Raw genomic sequence first — 11,898 nt, 5'->3', positions numbered from 1 at the left:
AAGACCAAGCGATTTGACGGAGCAAATAGAGACCGAATTGGTTCATCACATTTTGGATTTGGAGTCTAGATTCTTTGGGTTAACTATCACAGATTTAAGACATGTAGCATTTCAGTTGGCAGAAAAATACAAACTTCCGCACCGATTTAATAAGGTGCAAGAGTTAGCCGGTTAAAAATGGTATTACAAATTTATGAAAAACCACCCAGAAATTGCCTTAAGAATGCCTGAACCAACATCAATGGCACGATGTAAAGGATTTAACAAAAACATTGTATCAGAATTTTTCAACAAATACGAAAAGATTCTAGATGATTTACAATTTGGACCTAACGAAATTTTTAACATGGATGAGACAGGTCTTAATACCGTTCATAAGCCTGCTAAAATATTAGCGTTAAAAGGAAAACATCAAGTCGGAGCAATCACTAGCGGAGAACGTGGAATTAACACTACATGCGTTTGTTGCATGAATGCTAGTGGAGACTTTATTCCTCCAATGTTGATCTTCAAACGCAAAAGAATGACGGACATCCTTAAACGTGGTGGCCCGCCTAAATCGCTGTACACTTGTTCTGAGAGTGGGTGGATTGTCGCTTCAATCTTTGTCGAATGGTTACAACATTTCATAAATCATTTAAAATTGGAAAAACAATTGAATCATAAAATTCTATTAATATTGTATGGACATACCACACATACTAAGAATCTAGAAGCTATAAACCCTGCTAGAGAATACGGTATCGTAATGTTTTCTTTGCCGGCGCACACAACACACAAACTAAAGCCTTTGGATAGATCATTGTTGCATTAAAAACTAATTTTAACAAAGAATGTGCGGTTTGGATGAAAATCACCCTGGTGAAACAATCAAACAATCAAACATATTTGAAATTTTGCGAGTGGCATATCCTAGATCGGTTTGTATGGATATCGCTATGAAAGGTTTTGAAACTTGTGGATTGTGGCCTTGCAACAGGCATCGAATACCAGATGAAGAATATGTCGTGCTCGATGAAAATGAAATGACCCAAACTGATATGCAACTTTCGGATCCTGGTCCTTCCACAGCGAATGTTTCTACAAATGCAAGTAGATGAATAAAGAGACTTCCAGCCGTACATAACCTCACTTTTTGGCTTCACGGCCACGGGCCCCCCGCCCCCGGGCCACTCGGCCATAGGCTTTGGGTCTTCTTCTTTTTGCGCTCTGGCCGTTCGCCCATTGGTTCAAGGCCACTCGCCCATTGCCCGCTCGCTCATTGGCCACTCACCCTAACCTAACCAAACCGTCGTCCGTGGTGCCAACCAAACCGTTGTCAGTGGTGCCAACCAAACCGTGGTCCGTGGTGCCAACCAAACCGTTGTCTTTGTCCGTTCGCCCGCGTGCCGTTCGGGGGCCCCGCCCGCGCGGGGGCGTAGCCCCCGCTGGTAGAGTCCCCGTTGTGCCCCCCGTCCCAAAGCATCTCGGGGGGGCTGCCTAACCACCGTGAAAACCCGTCCGTCGTTGAACGGTCACTTTAATGCAGAGCTAATTATGTACCGTCTACCGTCGGTTGCGTCCCGTTGCTGCTAGATGTCGCGCGCTCTCGACATTATTTCTATCAGCGGCTGCGTCACCGCGAGGCGCCCGCGTGTCCAAGTTTAATTAAAAAAAACTATATATATACAATAACAAATATTTATCGAGGAGGGTCTTCTTCTTCTTCTTCTTTTTGCGTCCAGTTAGTCGACCATCCCGGTCTTTAAACGAAACCAGAATCTAAATTTTCGATGAGGGAGAGTGCGGCATCACCCCGCATTACTTCAACCACCTCCCCCCTGTATATATATATATATATATATATATATATATATATATATATATATATATATATATATATATATATATATATATATATATAGACACTCCGTAATTTCATTTTTTTAGTATGTTATACTTTGAGTCCGGAAGCGGCCTCGTTAACACGCTGATAAATAAGTTACCTTTCGAACTACACCTTCCCGGTTATCAATTTTGCGGACCGGGGACGAAATTGAAGAAACGGCTTAGTCGCGGCGATAGCGGCGTGAATCCTTTGGACGCGGCGTGTAGGGAACACGATATTGCTTATTCGCAACAATGAATGTAAATTGCAGCGCGATTGTGTGCGATGACTTAGGCGTACCGCCGCCGTCGCGTTTGACGACTGGATGACATCATCGCCCGCCGCGTCGCCGGTGTGCGGCATGACATCATCGCTTTGCGAAATGTTTAAACGAAACCTTGGGGGGTGAGATCATCGCGTCGCCTGCCTTCGCCGCAAAAAAATGTTTTAAACGAGACTTTCATATTAGTCCGCTGTCGGAATACAGTATATAAAAGGTTTCGATTGTTTGTCATCATTTAAATACCGCTTGAGTTGTGTGTGTGTGATCAAGTCGCTTAATTGACCAAACGATCCGTGTTATCTCAGTGTTAGCCGCGCCACCGCACCCACCCAAACCAACGCCAAAGTAAGTACTATTTTTTGTTTTTTGAAAAAATTGTCAATATTGAACTGAAGGATTCTACTTTCGTTATAGATGAACTTAAAAGCATTAAATGAAAAAATTGCAGCGAATAAAGAGAATCAAAAACCAATAGTTAAGTTGGGGCAGTTAGACGTTGGTCGACCATACAAGATAGACAAGGCCAGAATAGTAAAGACCCAGTTTGGGGAGGCGGTTCTATTGGAGTTAGAATTATCGGTGGTGTTCCTGCCGAACCGGGTGACGGACAGCTTCCGGCCGAATATAGACCAATTTTCGACGGGCCGCTACAGTCTGGTGTATCGGGGCGTTAAAGAAGTCGGCAGTTGGCCCGCTCAACAATTTGAAATTGTTCAAAATTAAAAATTACGGGGGAGAGAGAGAGAGAGACGGTAAGTCTTATTTTTTCAAATATTATTATTATTAATTGGTCGCAATGAATTTTACGCGAACTATTGAGGACGCTCAAAATTTAATTTTGGCTTTTCGTCAAGTGAACAAATACGTGTTCGATAATTTAACGGAAGAAGATAAAAATGTTTGGTTGGGACGTTTACGCAGAAACATCATTCGGTGCAACAAGATTGTTCGTAGTCCAAAAAAAAATATATCCATTGGGTTACAAAGAAAAATACAGACAACAATTCAACATCTTAAGACTATTAAACAAATGATTTTGAATCATCGCCACCATTTTGGAATGGGGTTGCAAAACAACAGTCCCGCAAATATAAAACAAAGGGTTTTGTGGGAGCAGATCGTGTCTTGTTTCCAGGGAAGAGTTTTAACGGGTGTAATAATCAATTTGAAACACAAAGACGAACAATAGTTTTTAAACGACTGTCTTGTCATATTTAAGAAAAAAATTTCAAAAATTTTAAAAGCGTCGCCAATGCTAAACGTAAATGCCACGTTTTGCGGGGAATTTATAAAGAGAAAAAGCGATGACCAAGACGTGACCGACGTGAAATATATTTCTACCAAAAAGGCTGTCATCGACTTGGGGACGGATTTAAACGAATGGTTCGTTGAAAATGTTAAAAGTCAAATTCTAAATAAATTGTCTGAATTTCAAGAACGCGATTCGGGATTTGCCATGCAAAAAATTCTTTATTTGGAAATTAATATTAACAAATTTGAAGTGGGTAACGGCTCTTCCTACATTGAATTGCCCCCAGAAATTAAGAGAAAAAATGCATGCATTAATATTCAAAATAATGACGAAGCCTGTTTTTATTGGTCAGTGGTCTGTGCTTATTTTCGTGTACATCGCAAACAACACTTACCAACTTCATATCCTTATTATAAGGGCGTTTTAAGAACTGAAAATTGCCCAACATGGGTCTAAATCAAATTCGTATATTTGAAAAATTCAACGAAATTTCCGTAAATGTGTACGTTTTAGAGTTAATTCAAAATAACAGTAAAAGTTTTTATTCAGTGTTACCGGCCCGTTTGACTAAAGAAAAACGCGAAATACATGTCAATTTACTATTAATTCAAAATAAGTATTATCCAAAAATTAATGATTTTGATCCGGAACCGACGACGGCAGAGGACCATAAATATGAAAAAGAAGAAGAAATTAAATATCATTATTGTTATATTAAAAATTTATCTCAACTAGTGTCGTCCCAGCTTAGTAGACATCACGGTAAAAAATATGTTTGCGATAGGTGTTTGAATTACTTCAATAGCGAAACGCTCTTAAAGGATCATGAAAGATTGTGTGCCAGTTTGAACGATTATAAAGTGTCTTTTCCCAAATACGACTATGTTGAATTTCAAAACCATATATACAAACAAACCACGCCATTTGTAATCTACGCCGATTTCGAAAGTCAACTTAAAGATGTAAATTTGGTAATTTCAGACAAAACGCGAAAATATCAAAAGCATGAGGCATATAGTGCCGCATATTATTTTAAATGTTCTTATGACGATTCTTTGTCCTTTTTCGAATCCTATCGAGGCCCAGATTGTATGGATTGGTTCGTCCGACAAATATCTGACTTATCGAAATTTGTCCAATCGAAATTTATTGATATCGTACCCATGGAAGGGTCAATTACTTTCTCTCAAGTTTCGACCCATTGTCATATTTGCGAAGAGCCTTTCTCACCGAAAGACGTCATTGTCCGCGACCACGACCATTTTACCGGGAAATTCAGAAATTTCGCCCATCAGGCTTGTAATTTAAATTTTAGAAAATTGTTCATAGTGCCCGTAGTATTCCAGAATCTCTCAGGGTACGACGCCCATTTTATCCTTAGGGCCTTGGGAAATAAAGGGTCTTTAAGTTTCGATTTATAGATTCGTTTAGATTTTTGGGGGCGTCTCTAGACAATTTGGTAAACAGCGTCGACAAAAATGAACTTTACATATTAAAAAAGGAATTTTCTCACCTTCAAGACGAATCAAAACTAAATTTATTGTCACAAAAGGGTGTATTTTGTTATGATTACATAGACGACTACGACAAATTAAACGAAACGAGTTTACCGCCCATCGATGCTTTTTACAATAAATTATATGAGTCCGACATTAGTGAAGAAAAGTATGCTCATGCGCAAAAAGTCTGGTCCGCGTTTGAAATTAAAAACTTGGGCGAATATTCGGATTTATATTTGAAAACGGACGTTATTCTTTTGGCCGACATATTTGAAAATTTTCGAAAAAATTGTATGGTGACGCATATTTTGGACCCGGCATGGTATTTTAGTATGCCCGGATATACGTGGGACTGTATGCTTAGATTCACAAAATGTCGTTTAGCACTGATGCGTGACATTGATCAGATTATGTTTATCGAACAGGGTATACGGGGTGGGATTTCGGTGTGCGTTGGCAGGTACGTTGAGGCAAATAACAAGTACATCTCCAATTTCGATCTATCAAAGCAATCAAATTATCTCACATTTTTTGACGTTAACAATCTTTACGGCAAGGCTATGTCGGAGCCTCTTGCCTACGGCGGATTCACATGGTTGACTCGGGAAGAAATTGCCTACCTTAGCATTAATAATGTTCCAGACACGGGCGGGGTAGGCTATATTTTGGAGGTAGATTTGCAATACCCTCAGAGTTTACACGATCTATATAAAGATTTCCCATTTTGTGCCGAGCATCGCGTGCCTCCCAATTCAAAATTACCAAAATTGATGACAACCCTTTTTAATAAATCAATTACGTTATACACTATCGAAATTTAAAGCAAGCTTTAAAACACGGTCTCGTTCTTACTAAAATACACAGAGTATTAAAATTTAGACAATCTTCTTGGCTAAAAGAATATATCGATCTAAAAAATCACTTACGGACGCAAGCCACTACCACTTTTGGCAAAAATCTTTTTAAATTATTTAACAACGCGGTATTCGGAAAAACTATGGAAAACATACGTAAGCATTGGATCGTAAAATTTATTAGAAAGTGGGAGGGTCGTTACGGCGCTAAAAATTTAATGGCTAGTCCCCGATTTCACAATAGAGCTGTACTAGATGATAATTTAATGTTGGTGGAACTGAAAAAATCGGAACTTCTTTTTAACAAACCCCTTTACATTGGAATGTCAATTCTGGATCTATCTAAAATTATCATGTATTCGTTTCATTACGATTACATGCTACCCAAGTTAGGTCCGGAGAAATGTAAAATTCAGACACGGACAGTTTCATTACCAACATCCATTGTGATGATGTATACGAAGAGGTTATTAAGTCCAATTTAATCAAATTGGACACGTCCGACTATCCCATTGATAATCCATATAATATGCCTCGCGTCAATAAGAAAGTATTGGGTCTAATGAAGGACGAGGCCAACGGTTCAATAATTTCACACTATGCCGGACTAAGATCGAAAATGTACACTTATAAAATATTAAACGGAAAAACTGTAAAAAAATCAAAGGGTGTAAAATACCAGATTGTTAAAAATAAAATAACTTTTGAAGATTTTGTTGATTGCTTGAAAAATTTAAAAGAAAAACATGCTACTCAACGAACCTTCCGTTGTTATACGCACGAGGTATTTAGTATCGAACAAACTAAAGTGGCGCTAAGTCCGTATGACAACAAAAGATATCTTATAGCAAACATGTTTGATACTCTTCCGTGGGAACATTACAAGGCACTGTAAATTTTTTTCTCTGTTGTAGGTAGACAATGGCCGAATTGTTGTCGTTGATACATCTATGTATAAAGTCAATTAGTGAAAACGTTCATTCTGTTGCACATTTTCTACTTGAAACGCCCTTACCGAGGACGCTAACGCTACAGATAATGGAAAAATATCCCGAATATAGGTGGAAATATGTTAATGCACTCGCTGTCAAATGTGAACGACCACCTCCACCAGATTTGAGTTTGATAACCCGTCAAAAGAAAGTATCGTTGGAATATCGGAATGCCATTTTAGTATGGCCAAGGTATACAGACCATCCTTTTATCTACCGTCGAAGCCAGTGCAATAATATGTATGGTATACCAGAGTCAGAGGAGTTGGTGTGAAAGTTGCTATTCCGAAATACACTTAGAACCCTCACAAAACGATCACACCAGAATATATAATAAGTTAATGGCTACAATTGATTTGATTTAACATAATCCTTGCGACCTAATAATAAAACATATTTGTAAAAATTAGGCTTATGTTAGTCTTTTTTTTTATTCTAATGTAAAATGTATATGTAACTTTTTTTTTCACTTCCGATTCAACAGGTGTGTTCTTGTTGTTGTTTGGAGGAGTGTGTGTGTCTAAATAATAAAAACACTAAAGATTTTTTTTTATTTACATCAACATCGGCAATATTTTAAAATTAAAAAAAACTATAGGATTGATGCGGGCAGAGAGGATGCTAAACTGGCAAAATGTTTAAGTTTTTTTCTGCATTCGTCGGAGTGAAAGCGCGCCACTTGTAACTCGCTCTGCAGCAGGGCAATTTTAGTTTCAGTCTCTTTGATCCGGTCCTCGTTTCGCACCAGCTGCGACTCTAAACCCATTTTCAACTGGAACGCTTCGCATACCACCCTTCTTTCTTCGTCGTCGATAAACGTATCGAATCAACCGGAGGAGCAGGAGGAGGATGAGCCGGTATGCTGCTGAACCGTTTCTTCGCTTTTTTTTTTGCGAGGCTTTGGGGGCGTCATCGCACTACGACGCCGTTTTGACGGTTTTCTTACTTGTTCTTGTTGTTGTTGCACTTCCGGTGGCGGTGGTGGCGGCGGCGGCGGCGTATAATGTATGTCGTAGCTCGTTAAAAATTCGTACAACTCTTCGGGGATCGATATTTGCTGCGGCTGCTCCATGATGCGCGAACGACACGACTGTTACATCGACACTGAGACTTATAATACATTCGCGTCGTCAATCCACGAATCGTGCGACTTGGTCCCATCCCAACCAGCGTACCAAAACTTTTTTACAGCGCCTGCGCAGAACCTTTTCGACGAGATAGACGTCAGGATTGGCCTTTTTTGCAATTCTTCTTCGTAAAATCCTCCCATTATAGGTTTACCGTTCATATCTTCGAGAAGATACGTCACCGGGTTCGTGATCTGCACTTTGACCACTTTAAATAGTTCGGTGGTTCAATTCGGCGTGTATCCTTTGTGAAACACGTGTTTGGCTTTACTAATCCTAACCACGTCACCCACTTTCAATTTCTTAGCTCCGAATATTTTCAGGTGACTGAAAGCGCTCTTCAAAAGAAGTGAATCGGTGTTACTTTAATTCACTGCATTAGGTTTCATTCCCATCGTTCTGTGTTTCTTGTTGTATTGTTGAACGACAGGGCAGCACGTCTGTCCAGCGGTACGTTCCGTTTAACGAGAAATACCGATGCAATTTTTCTTTGAGTGTCCTTATTACCCGTTCGACTATCGCAGCCTTTTTCTTACTGTATGTACTATAATGATTAATTTCGTGCTTGGCCATGAGCTTCTCAAAATTGACATTATAAAATTCCTTGCCCAGATCCGTTTGCAGGTTTTTTGGGTATCGATCCCGTGCCTCTTTTAGAATTTTGGCGAAGGCCTTGGTCACATCACTACCCGTTTTTCTTTTTAACGGTTCGCACCACACGTATTTTGAAAAACAATCAATAACAACCAATATAAATTTAACATTTTTATTTTGTTTCGCATATCGGTCGAGCTGGGCCAAATCGGCCTGCCACAAATCATCCAATCCTCGTATTATAGTTCTGCGACGCGCATAATTTCTACGTGCCGGCCTGTGCAGTTCCCGCACGAGTTGTATCTTTTCTTTACTACTCATTCGTCAATTTGGTACGCTGCTCTTTTTTTTAGATCGATACGGCTGTTGCTGCGGCGGGTGATTGAGAATCGTATTCCAACGCACTCGTTATATCTTCATTTTCCCGGGAGAGCCGATTCACCTCGGGAACAATCTCGTCGAATCTCCGTTCTGCCACTAACGCGTGATTTTCCAACTCTTGCTTTGTGCAAATCTCGCTTAGTTTGCGATCAAGGTCGCGGCGAAAATGTAGAAATTCACCTCGAAACGTTCCGACTTGTTGTTCTAAACGTGCGAATCTCGTCTTGTTTGCTTCCAACACCAGGGTAATGTCCCTGTTTTTCCGCGAGAGTCGCTCCACCGCCAAAGCGTGTTTTTCGAACGCTTGTTCTTCTGGGGCTAGCAGCGGTGGTGATTCGATGACGTCTTTGGATCGTAACCTTTTCGTAAGCGCCTCGAGCACTTCATCGTCCACGTACCTTTTGGTGGCCGCGTCGTAGTTTTCGCTCGGCGTTTGGACATTGCAAATTCTTAAATGGTTCATATCGACGTTTCCCTACGCGGTATAATCGAAGGCGGAGCTCTTTATCACGGTAGTTCGCTTGGAGCGGACACCGCTGGAACGTCCAAACTTGTCCAGACTCATTATTAAACTAACGTATTATACCGGCTTCTTTTAACTCTTCGACGATAGAGAGAATTTCGTTGTCCGCGGACGTGTTCCCTGCGTGTTTCGACGCGACCAACGAATTCGTTGACGTCATCCCAGTACACGTATTCCATAGGCGCGTTATTATAGCGCATACTATATCCTTGTCCACTGTATGAATAAGGACGCGGTTTTATTAGCGGTCGAATGACCTGAATGTACTTGGGTACCGTCGACGCGCCTTTTAGACGCCCGCGCGAGTCCCTATGTACCCCCGTGACATCCATATTTTTTTTATATTTCGCCAAATCGTTTTCGGTGTATGTCTGGGGGTTTTTCAAAAACACCAAATTATATAGGATATTGATCCAGATAGGATCGAAAAGACTCGTTAGCCACATTCGAGGTGTCAAACACTTCATCCTCCTCCTCCTCCTGCTGAATATCTTGCATCTCTACACTGCGATCGGCAGCCGAGGGTGGCACCGTTTAAAACGACACGTTGTCGTTCTTTTTGATTTCCGCTTTCGGTTCTTGCTTGAGGCCGGTATGTTCGCTTTTTACTTTTAACAACGCGGCTTGGAGGGGATTTATTTTCGCAATACGCTCGAGCGGCTCGCTGACGAGTTTGAAAAGTTTCCGAATGGACGCGTCCTCCTCGCTCTTGCCCGATTTTAAAGCCAAGTACTTTTTCCTAATTGACTTGGACAGGTCGTTTACTTTCCGTTTAAGCGCCGCGTCGGCGATCTCAACGGGCGCCGCCTTCATGACACTGTGTGTTTCCGACGATCACTTGTCATCCACTTTTATATACTTGTCAAAACCCTTGCGATAACGGCCGTTTTTCAATTCAAAATCTTTGACAATTACGAGGCTTCCGTACTTGTCCTGCCAACAGGCGGAACAGATATTTTTGAACGCGTCGTACGAAACGTCGGGCGAGACGTGCTCGTCGTAAACGTGGTGTAAATTCACGTCATCCTGTTTAAACAGTACTATAACGTTGCAATTGTCCCGTATCAGTTGCTTGGGTATTTTGGAGTACGTCTGTCAGATATAGGCCGCGTCGATGGACTTGTGTCGACACATTGAGAAATATTCGCGAATTTTATTTTGTTTGTCACACGACACTGATTAAAAACATTTTATGACGTCATAGTCGCTAGTGCCTTTTTGGCAATTGCACCCCGGTAAAAAAAGGGGTTCGTAGAAAAAATAAATTTCGTAGTGCCTTTTTGGCATTACGGGGTTGGTGTGGGTGTGGGGGTGAGAAATTTTTGAGAGCCGAAAAAAGCGACCGCCGATGTCTCGCGGGCGGGATTCGAACCTCGAACCTTCGGATAAACGCTGCCGCCGACGCGCGCTGTTCCCCTAGCGTAACTGAGACGGCACGTTATCGCGTCGTGTATGCGCGCTGCCGACGCGACGACTGTAAAAGGTCGTCGAGATCAATATAATTAAATAAATGTGCACCGATAAAAGTTATGATTTATTGAAAACATTTACATTGATAAGTTTGAATAGAAAACAAAATAATCTCTAAAAAGGTTGTCGAGGTCAATACAATTAAATAAATGTGCACCGATAAAATTGATGATTTATTGAAAACATTTACATTGATAAGTTTGAATAGAAAACAAAATAATATCTAAAAAGGTTGTCGAGGTGAATACAATTAAATAAATGTGCACCGATAAAATTGATGATTTATTGAAAACATTTACACAGTATTGACATCCGATATAAATTTGCTAAACACCACAACGTATTTCTTCTTCTTCTATAGGGTATGTTCTAAATCCTTGTTTTTTTGGCCGCTGGTGGTGACGACGACGACGGAATAACTTCGTCGCAATATAAACTTATATTGTTCGAACGACTTGTTGATTGCGAACTATTTTATATTACATATTGGATGATTTTTAATGGATTCTTCACAAAAGCAAAAAGATTTGTTACAGCTATTACAGTACTTGGTACCGTTATAGTAGTAGTAGACTTTGGAGTTTTCCGAAACATCTTGTTTCACTTTTTTTTCGGTTGTTGTTACGTAACGATCACTATTCATGGCTGCTGCTGCTTCGTACTTGACTAAACACTTTAATGCAAATTTTACATTTTATCAGATGAACAACACAAAAATATCTCATTTAAATGGTCAAAGGTTATCAAATATTATTTATTATCATTATATTTTGTACATACAAAGTAAATATGTTAAAATTACAATTTGCTAAATTTTTCACTATTTGATTGCGTAGATTTAGAATAAGTTGACGGTGTAGCACTTTTCACTTATTTTTTTCAGAGATTGGGTGATGCGCATATAAAAACATATTCATCGATAAATATATTTATTTAAATTCTCAATAGTATATAAATAATTTTACGCATAAATGAAACATTGACAATCTAGACTAGATAGTTCTACAAAAAAAATTTTTAAATCATCTAATGTTAATTCATAATTTTCAACAGTTA

Source organism: Cylas formicarius, unplaced genomic scaffold (assembly GCF_029955315.1).
Source record: "Cylas formicarius isolate icCylForm1 unplaced genomic scaffold, icCylForm1.1 PGA_scaffold_12__32_contigs__length_19106922, whole genome shotgun sequence".
Lineage (NCBI taxonomy): Eukaryota > Metazoa > Arthropoda > Insecta > Coleoptera > Brentidae > Cylas > Cylas formicarius.
This window is presented reverse-complemented; position numbering follows the sequence as displayed.